The sequence below is a fragment of the Rhinichthys klamathensis genome, unplaced genomic scaffold, assembly GCF_029890125.1.
Source record: "Rhinichthys klamathensis goyatoka isolate OS25496 unplaced genomic scaffold, OSU_Roscu_1.1 h1tg000055l_1, whole genome shotgun sequence".
Taxonomy (NCBI): Eukaryota; Metazoa; Chordata; class Actinopteri; order Cypriniformes; family Leuciscidae; genus Rhinichthys; species Rhinichthys klamathensis.
The window spans coordinates 5262350-5273190 of record NW_026606600.1 but is presented as its reverse complement, the minus strand read 5'-3'; positions in this window follow the sequence as shown (position 1 = coordinate 5273190).

The following is a 10841-nucleotide window of genomic DNA, read 5'->3' as shown; positions in this document are numbered from 1 at the left end:
AGAACTCAGCTGTTTTCTAGAGCTTAGGAAAGGCACGTTCAAGAGTCACCAGAGCCATTCGGATTGCCTAATAGTGTTCACATAGGGAGACAGGTCAAAAACAACAGTATTTAATCACTTAAATCCATTAACTATCTTAAAAGCAGCAACCTAGCTACTTGGATTATACTCAGTGAATTTAGATCACAACTGTACATTCAGTGTACATTTCCGTCGGCCCCTCCCCCGTTTCATGGTGGGGACTAAGATCAGACAAAGAAGTTACTGGTCCTAAATTAACCTAATCAAAATGTCATCTCTATCTGTATTATTATTTTAAATACTTCTTTAAAGTCATTCAGTTTTATTTTTAAAACATCTCTGTGTCTATGATCCTTCAACTGAAACACTGTGCTTTACACATTATCACAGATACCAGCTTTTAGCTGACTCATTGAATGAGAGAGACTCTGAGACTCTATTGGATGGTACACTGCTCTCTCATATACTTCTAACATCAAACATTTATCTATCATCTTTTAACTCTATCCCAGCTTAAGGCATCTTTGCCAGAAATTACATACGGTTTCAAATAAACATATTATTTATATTTGTCTTTTGCCCATCTCAGGGAATTTAGACATTACAAATTTCCACTCAGATTGAGTCTCTGTCGCACTGGCAGTTTCAGGCACAGCACACATCAGATTTTAGATAAGCGAACTGTTTCATTACAGCCAATAACAAACTTATCTTTTGAAAGCAAAACATCAGCTTCTAGTTCTTTCATGGTCAACTTTTCAAGCTGTTTGTTTAATCATATGCCTTTCAACACATTTTACATTTAGCAACTGTTAATTCAGTAGCCTACTGCTTCTGCTTATTTGTTCTTACATAAAAATAATTATTCTAGTTCTCAATAACGTTTCACATTTCTCAATCTCAATTACCATAGCTTAATCTCTGACTTCAAAGTTTTCTCTTCTAGGAGTTTATCAGTCTCCAATCAGGATTCACACTAACTTTGACAAGGCTACTCTGCATCTTTTGCAGTTATTATAAATCATCTTTGAGATCTGTCTCTCTATATTACCTTTACATATTTTGCAACTCACATTTGTTGGAGTCACAAAAGGATTCACTTTAAGACTTCAATCTTTTGACCTTGTTTTTTATCTCTTATTTCTCAGACCAAAAATTGTCACTGTCGTCATTTAAACACTGATCTATTCTCAACCCTACATTATTATCAGACGTGTGTCACGTGTTAAATGGACCTACTGACCACAATCAAGACAATCTCTGTCATCTGGTTGGTTCGTGTGTCAGCCTCAACTACAGCATCAGACACCTTGCAGTTCGATCACTGTGAGCTTCCAAAGGGCTTCAACTTAACACGCCCTTGAAGCAGTGTGTGTCCCATTCAGGAATGTAAACAGAGCCACTGATAAGCAGTTCTCTGTATTCTTTTTACAGTCCACCAATGGCGGATTTAATCACAATTGCCAAATCATAATCTTCATCATTATTATTGGCAGAACATAATTTCATGAGCAGCACAGAAAATGCTCAAAATATTCTAATTTGTTTTCTGTCTTTACCTTACTGTTGCTGTTATCCCAGCTTATCTTTTACAAAACATCTCTGCAAATCTCTTCAAAGTGAGATCTTCAGAGCAGAGCTGTTTACAGCATTTGCTCTCTTCTGTCTCACTATTTATTTACTTATTTATTTTCCCGGACTGTTCCGTTACTCTTCATAAAGTGTAACAATTTGTACATCATTATTTTCATTTCCACTGGTTTGAAGCCTTTTTTTCCCTTCTATCACATTATTGTCTCAGTCTTATCTCTACTGTTTCTCCAAAACAGATTATATTACTCAGTCCGTAAATTACACAGACAACCATTATAGCTACTTGCTTCAATACCCTTATTTTCTTAACATTAATAAAATAAAGCAGATATATCATCATTTCAATCATTATTTTATCAAAATCTAGAATTGTTCCCCATTCTGCTTTAAACATTCTTCATATCATGTTAATCCCTGTCAATCATACAATGCCTTATTTTATTCTAAAACTTTTCATATCATTTAAACATTTTACATTTGACTTCCATAAATTCTATCAGACCATGTCTATTTTCATCACATATAGTTTTCTACTATATTTCTCCTTTCTTTTCCCTACATGCCAGTTCCTTCATTATCCTCTCCTTTCTTTTCTCAAACATGCCAGTTCCTTCATTGTCTAACCAGTACATGATTGTTTGAACAATCCCCACACACACATATCTCACACACCAACCTTTTTGTTTTTTTTACTTCCCTCTTCCACCAAGTCTCACTTACAGTTACCTCTATTTCACACAGACAGCCTTATTGCTTCTTGCTACTTCAATCCTTGTCATATAAATTTAAGTTCTATAGACATCTAATGTCATGCATCCATTTACTGGATGAAGAAGTAAAAAACATTTTTCTCCTGGCAGTTCGACATTTTTATCTTCAAGCCAATAATCCATTATCTGTTCACATTTTTTACACACATGTTGAACGCAGCCACAACAACCTTTTGTCCCGCTGCCCTGTTCCACTGATTCTCGCACACTCTTAGTCTATTTGTGCTCAGTGTTCCCTCCCTGGGAAAATCATGGTATTTTCTCAGTTTTTTCAATATCTAAAACATACATTTCCCCCCATACTTTCCTAGTTCTACAGAAAACCGGTGTATCAAATTTCGCAAGCTTGCTTTTGAGACATCCCCATACTGGCTGTTTTCTGTTCTCTGTGGATTTCTCTTCAACGCGCGTTTTCTTTAATCTGTTAGGCGTCCCTAAACAAATCCGATTCTTTTCTTTTAACCCAAATCGGTCGGGTTGCACTATTAGTGCCCTCCTAATTATGGTTTACCAAAAAATTCTGGTTCCCCCTAATTAGCCTCAGTACCTAAAAACAATTTGCTCCGTCGTGGAACAACTAATTTTCAGGGTACCTATCTGTTTGAAATCTCTTGATCTGTTACAGTTCTCACTTAATCCCAGATTATTTATCTGCTTGAAATTTCTTGTTCTGTTACAGACCTCAATTAATCTCAGATTTTTCCCTCGTATCTGTTTGAAATTTCTTGATCTATATAGATCTCAATTAATCTCAGATTACGTACCACAGAAACAGCCTTCAGCCAATATGGTTCAATTTCACTCTTCTCCCCAATTAAACTGAATTTAATTAACTTACCCAAAAAAAAAAAAAAAATTGAACTGTCTCTTACCAGAGATGCTTCTGTTGCCACCTGCGGGTTCTTTAGATTCCAGTGGTCGATTCTCCCGGCCCTGATATCGGTCGGCCCCTCTCTCTCAAGTTTACGAGGTAGAGCTGGAACTTACTTAGTCCAGGTGGCCAAACACCGTCCGATCTCAGGTCCAGGAGGCACGTCCAAGGAATATCACTTCTGACACCAAAACTGTTGTGGCAAAAATTCATCTCAAACAAACATCACTGCGTAAGAGACACTCAGAGTCAAATTATATAAAATAGAAGTATTTATTCTTGCAAGAATAGGAGCAGTCTAATACACAGTTGTTACCCTGTGCAGAAGAGTGACACACCCCCAGACAGACTGAACTAGCTTTTATCTTAGTTTCAAGGCCTTCTTCCCCCCAGAGCCTTCCTCCCAGTAGTTTTCCATAGACGTCACTAGTTGGCCCAATAAGCCCCCCTGCACCCAAAATGGCCTTCTGACATCTAGGTCGGAGGTCCTTGTTCGTCTGTTCTCTGGAGTGTCCCCCTCTTCTGCCTCCCCAGGTACATAAACAGAATTTTCTCTCACTACAAGTGAGACACACATGTGACATTCTTTGAATCATCTATATTTTACTAAAGATCAATGAATATCATTAAAATTGCCACTACATTATCTATTTTCAGAGCACTTCATTTAAATTGATACCTTGCATATTTTGTAGTGTGGGGACAATTCTTGAAGTTGTTGAAAATTGAAGTCGTTGATGGTTCCGTGAGTGTCAAATGTGGAAGTTGGTTGAAAGTTCTCTCTCTCTCTCTCTCTCTCTCTCTCTCTCTCTCTCTCTCTCTCTCTCTCTCTCTCTCTCTCTCTCTCTCTCTCTCTCTCTCTCCATGAGCGGATGGCTGGTTAGGCGTCGAGGCCTGTTTGCCGGCCCTGGGCCAGAGAGGCCACGCAGAGCACCCAGGAGAAGGGAGGAAGTCGGAAGAGATGATGGCTGGAGTCGTTGTGCCAAACTTCTGAGATTGTCCTTGGTTCTGTTCTGGTTGAGAGAGTCTTCTCTCTCTCTCTCCTGAATGAGCCCATGGCTGGTTGTGAGTCAAAGCCTGTGGCCTTGGGGCCTGCTGAGGCCAAGCAGGACAGCACAGCACCCGGAACAAAACAGAGAAGGCCAAAGAGTAAGGAAGTCGGAAGAGTTGATGGTTGCCCATTCAGTAATGGCAAAGTTGCAGTTTTCCCCTGAGTTGGATTGAATAAACTACAGTCTGACTCTGTTGGGAGAGTGAAAGCATAGCAGGCCATGGTCACAGCCTGCTGGGGCCCATGGGCCCCGGTGGGGTTCCCCACAGACATCAACCAGCAGTCGAGAAGCAAGAAACAAGAGAGTAAATCGCTGTAAATTGGTCTCTAATAAAGCCTGAGAAAGACCCCACCTCTCCGGGTTTGCTTGACCAATGAGAAGGGTGGAATTTCCGAGTGGGAAAATTCCTCTGTGGTAATTTATGAATCTTTGTTTTAAGCATGCTCATTTGCATGTGCAGCTGGATTTGTTTCTGATGAAGAAACTAAGAAAGATTCTGGTAATACTAATATGTTGTCATGTACACAATCATTTCGATCTGCAAAGTACCAATTTATAGAGACCAAACATGGTATAGGTGACCATTGATTCTATTGTAAAACACACAGCATCAACAACATAATAGTATTAAAAGACATTACAAAAGACAGTAAATAATTCGCAAAATGTTCTTCAGGTTCATTTATAGATCAGTTCGTCTATAATTAATGCAGCAAAGTCTGTAAAGGCTGTTTCTGTCTTCCCCATCCTCTCTGTCTTGAACATGTGACCACAATTTTAACAGCAATAAAACCAACTTATCTGATCTTTGTCCTGGTTACCAAGACCATCTTCCCCTCACCGGGGGTATGGGGCCACAGATCCCAGCGTGAGTTTTAAAAATTGTTTGGTACATATACCAAATAATTGTGTCTGATTGGTCTTAGTTGTTACAGCATAATGCATTACAAATGGTTACACATGAGAAAACTACTATAGTATTCAGCATGTTTATGCAAAATGCAACATTAGTTCTGTGATTCTAAATACAGACATAATTGTAAATTGGTACAGTGCCTCCTAATTTTAACTGCTGCTCACACCAACATTTCCTTTGTTCAGACTGAAATAAACTACTGGAAAGCTTCAGAGAACACTGCTCATCCATTGTCTTTTATTCTTATTGAAAAGTTTCAATCAGTTCTCTTCTATGTGCTGTGAGGTGCCAACTTATAAACGAACCCCGCTGTTCTTTAGGAAGTAAAGTCATTTAATTCCACGGGTCTTGTAATATCAATTCAGATGAGTTTTTGCATTTTTCCCCCAAAGTGACACAGGGCAAAATAACTTGAAATGCTACACACATACAGTATATGAACATATAGTTATGAAATAAATGAATTATGGATATATAAATTGATTTGTATATTCAAGTTATTTTAATCTAGTATATTTCATTGTGTGTTAATATACCATAAGGATATATCTGGGATTCACTAATTGATTTTTATATGCTTTTATATTTTGTTTTATACTTTTTTTCATACGTTTTTTTTTACTTTCAAAGAAAGGGAAACTACAAAAAAAATATGTGAAGTTCCTAACCTACCTGCCTGCTCTTTTAAATTTAATTCTATCTTCTTGCTTTCCAAAATGTCCTGCGCTGTCACTGATTGTCACTGATTTCCACTCAGCTGCACCGTGACACAGGTTGTTCACAGGCACAGCTGTTCCACAGTCCAGCCAGCATGTCTCATGACAGACTCACCCACTGTGAACGCATACACACACCGTTGGGTGATGCTATTGATGTATGGGGAGTTACAACAATGGCCTTTGATTGTGCATTGTAGAGGACAGAGGGGCCAGGAACCATGAAACAGGCTTCTGCTCTCACTGTAATGATGGCCTTTATGTGAGCATGGCATCTAAAATCAATATCCTGCTTTAGGTAGGCGTATAGCAGGGAAAATGTTCGATTTGAATATCAGCCATATGCAGCCTTATACATTCAATAGAAGATGTTAATATTTGAAGATTTTTCTAGCTTCAGTGTTATAGAAGGGCAGTAGTATAAAAATATACAAAGAAATTTGTCTGTGGTTCCATGTTGTTCACTATCAGAATATTTAATTTTATTCTTTTGTTTATTTCAAAGGAAGAACTATACATTTATACTTCTTCACTCTGCCACTTTCTATTTCCTTTAGGTATGAATCGTGTGTGGGACAGCTTTCACAGCAGCTGTCAAAAGGTGAAGCTGCCATCATTAATTTTTTTCTGGCTCAAAAACATGTTTGGTCCTCACAGGCCCTGAGGACTGCCTGAAGTTTCTCACTTCCATGTGGAATGTATGTCTGCGTGCACTGAAGGTGATCACTTTGTAGATATACACTCACCTAAAGGATTATTAGGAACACCATACTAATACTGTGTTTGACCCCCTTTCGCCTTCAGAACTGCCTTAATTCTGCGTGGCATTGATTCAACAAGGTGCTGAAAGCATTCTTTAGAAATGTTGGCCCATATTGATAGGATAGCATCTTGCAGTTGATGGAGATTTGTGGGATGCACATCCAGGGCACGAAGCTCCCGTTCCACCACATCCCAAAGATGCTCTATTGGGTTGAGATCTGGTGACTGTGGGGGCCATTTTAGTCCAGTGAACTCATTGTCATGTTCAAGAAACCAATTTGAAATGATTCGAACTTTGTGACATGGTGCATTATCCTGCTGGAAGTAGCCATCAGAGGATGGGTACATGGTGGCCATAAAGGGATGGACATGGTCAGAAACAATGCTCAGGTAGGCCGTGGCATTTAAACGATGCCCAATTGGCACTAAGGGGCCTAAAGTGTGCCAAGAAAACATCCCCCACACCATTACACCACCACCACCAGCCTGCACAGTGGTAACAAGGCATGATGGATCCATGTTCTCATTCTGTTTACGCCAAATTCTGACTCTACCATCTGAATGTCTCAACAGAAATCGAGACTCATCAGACCAGGCAACATTTTTCCAGTCTTCAACTGTCCAATTTTGGTGAGCTCTTGCAAATTGTAGCCTCTTTTTCCTATTTGTAGTGGAGATGAGTGGTACCCGGGGGGGTCTTCTGCTGTTGTAGCCCATCCACCTCGAGGTTGTGCGTGTTGTGGCTTCACAAATGCTTTGCTGCATACCTCGGTTGTAACGAGTGGTTATTTCAGTCAAAGTTGCTCTTCTATCAGCTTGAATCAGTCGGCCCATTCTCCTCTGACCTCTAGCATCAACAAGGCATTTTCGCCCACAGGACTGCCGCATACTGGATGTTTTTCCCTTTTCACACCATTCTTTGTAAACCCTAGAAATGGTTGTGCATGAAAATCCCAGTAACTGAGCAGATTGTGAAAAACTCAGACCGGCCCGTCTGGCACCAACAACCATGCCATGCTCAAAATTGCTTAAATCACCTTTATTTCCCATTCTGACATTCAGTTTGGAGTTCAGGAGATTGTCTTGACCAGGACCACACCCCTAAATACATTGAAGCAACTGCCATGTGATTGGTTGATTAGATAATTGCATTAATGAGAAATTGAACAGGTGTTCCTAATAATCCTTTAGGTGAGTGTATATTTTTTTAAAACATGCATTTTAAAAAGTTTTTAAAACTTCTCTTCTGCTTTTTCAAATCTTCTTTTCTCACTTTTATGTAGCAAGGATGCATTAAACTGCATCATACATATGATGCAAACATTTTATTTTTTATTTTTAAGATCATGTGACACTGAAGCCTGGTGTAATGGCTGCTGAAATTTCAGCTTTGCCATCACAGACCAAAAGAAAGAAAATAAAAAATATGTATTACTTTAGTGTCTCTGCATATCCTCACTTTGCCATAAATTATATATTTCGGTTGTTATGCTTGGGGTGGTATAAACTACCCTTGGCCTGTCTGAAATACTTACTTCATAAGTCATCCACAAGTCAGAAAGTGTGTATGTGTTTCTGACTATAAAATATTAACAATATCCTTAAGTAATAAGAGGACCAACTGTGAAAATAGTATTTAGCAATAATCTAATATGACCTAGTCTGAACCAGAAAATAAGTTGTCCCAAAATTGATCAGCTTGACTCATGAATATTACAGTTTTTCTCGATTATTTACACACATTTTCTGAAAGCATGCCTCATACTCTCAGAACTCTACACACAAATAAAAAAACACACACACAATTGGCAAAACCCCTCAATTGTCTAACTGCAGAACCGCAGAACCATACGTCATAGCAGTGTGAGGACAACGTTACAGCGCCAGCCTAAAAGTCTGATGCCGGAAGTGGGCGCGGCAAGGCATTGCGCTACTTCCATGTTTTGGAATGTTTTAAAGTTTAAAACAACGTTATTATAAAGACTTTTTAAACGATTTAATTGAAAAGATATATTTAAGATTATATATATATATATATATATATATATAAAATCAAATAGTAGGCTATAAAAGATAAGAATTATGTTTTGTCCTATTAACAAAAGACAATATAGTACTATTAACAAATGTTAATAGTTTTTTAAAAGTTAAAATGATACTTTTTCCATTGGTTTTGTTGAGTCAAAAGATTAACAATATAAATTGAACAAAGCTTAAAAAACAAAACAAAAAAAAAAAACAATGAAAACAAAGCTTAAGCATTTGAACATATGATTTAATTGAAAATAATTTTTAATACTCAACCAACTATTTTTTTCATAGACCATATACAACAATTATATGATAGACTGAAAAAACAAAAATGATTAATTTAAATAAAATGATTTTTTTCCTCTGAAATATCAAAAGATCGTTATGTGCTCCTATAGGTGAAATAAAATACAATTAATGCAATTCTCATGGTCAGAAAATTTAACAAATGCTGTACAATACTACGCCAACAACAAATTAAACCACAAACCATGAATATGTAACCTAACAAAGTGATACAATCCAACTGTAAAATAACAATACGTGATCAAGTGCCTTCGTCACAATTCTCACTTAGTCACATTTATTATATAGTACTTTTTACAATACAGATTGTTTCAAAGCAGCTTTACAGGGATAATAGGATAATAATGCAACAAAGTTTGTCTCTGCAGATCTAGAACAAAATTGTGTCATAATCCAGCTTAAGTAAGTTCAGTGTTGATTCATTTCTGTTGTAAAAAAGTTATTATTTCAGTTAATTAATCTATATAGCCATTCTGATGTCTTCGTCCAGCTCAGTTCAGTTCTCATATAATGGTGTCATTAGCCGCGTTTCCATTACCCTTCAAATTGCGCAAATTGAAATTGCCAATTGAAAATACGCACAATGGAAACACGTCCATTTCGCAAAAACTCTCGTTTATCGTAAAAAAGTTTTTACGCTCGCATGAGGAGGTTTTTCAGGCAATTCGAAAAAGGAATATTGCGCAAAACTGCAATGGAAACAGGTTTTGCGCATTTACAGTCACTTGTGTGTTTGGGGTCCGTGTCCGCAAATAATAATAATAATTATCATCATTATTATAACATTTATTAGGATGTAGATATGTAGAAGACACTTTTATCCAAAAAAGGAACAAACCAATTCGTCACATGTCATTCATAATACAGGGCTAAGATTATCACAAATAAACACAAGATTTTGACGCATATCCAAGTGTTTGTGCGGAGTGTGGGGCGCGCACTGGATGGCACGGAGGCGCGGGCGCGAACACTTGCGTTACATTGGAAACAACTGAAAATACTCTATCATTTCTGGTCATACAGAAAATAATAATACATTATTCGCAACTACTTTTATTTGTGTAAACTCACAATAACAAGAAAACTTTGTGCTTTTGTAAAATAAACTAAAACAATCAGGCGTGGTTTCATGATCTCCGTGAACTGAAGCGCGAGAACTGAAACAAAATATAGCCTCTGTAGGCTAAAGCTTGAAATGTCCACTTTAAAACGAACAAATTCGAATTGAAAGCTAATATCTTCTGATTATGTAATCCGTATGAAAGGTGCATTTCTCTCTAAACAAAAGTTTATTAATAAACAATTAAAATGCCTCGTTATTTTTTCAGACACATTTATTATACCCTATAACTCGCCAATAAATCACCTAGGCTGCATGTGGTTATATGGCTCTTCTCATTCAGCACTGCGGGAAAAACATAATTTCCAGGTTCTAATTTGGCCTTAGTAAACCAGTAAAATCCAAAAAAAAAAAAAATCATATTCATTTGTGAATATTTTAAATGTTTAATAAAGGGGCAAAAAGTCATGAACAAAAATCTGAAAATTTGTCGATATATATATATTTTTTTGCGCAGCATTTGGTGTACAGTCCAAATAAAAATTTTGGTGTTCAACTTTGGATTTTAAAAATACAACAACCGTTCATTTTTTGTTTTGTAAAGGGTTAAATAAGGTTTAAAGTATTGCGCAAATCTGTAATGGAAAAGCGCCTAATGACAGATCAATAGTATTGTTGAATATTAACTTAAAAAAATAGCCGTTTTGTATAAGCAAATGTTAAGTATGTTGCATCCATCAAAG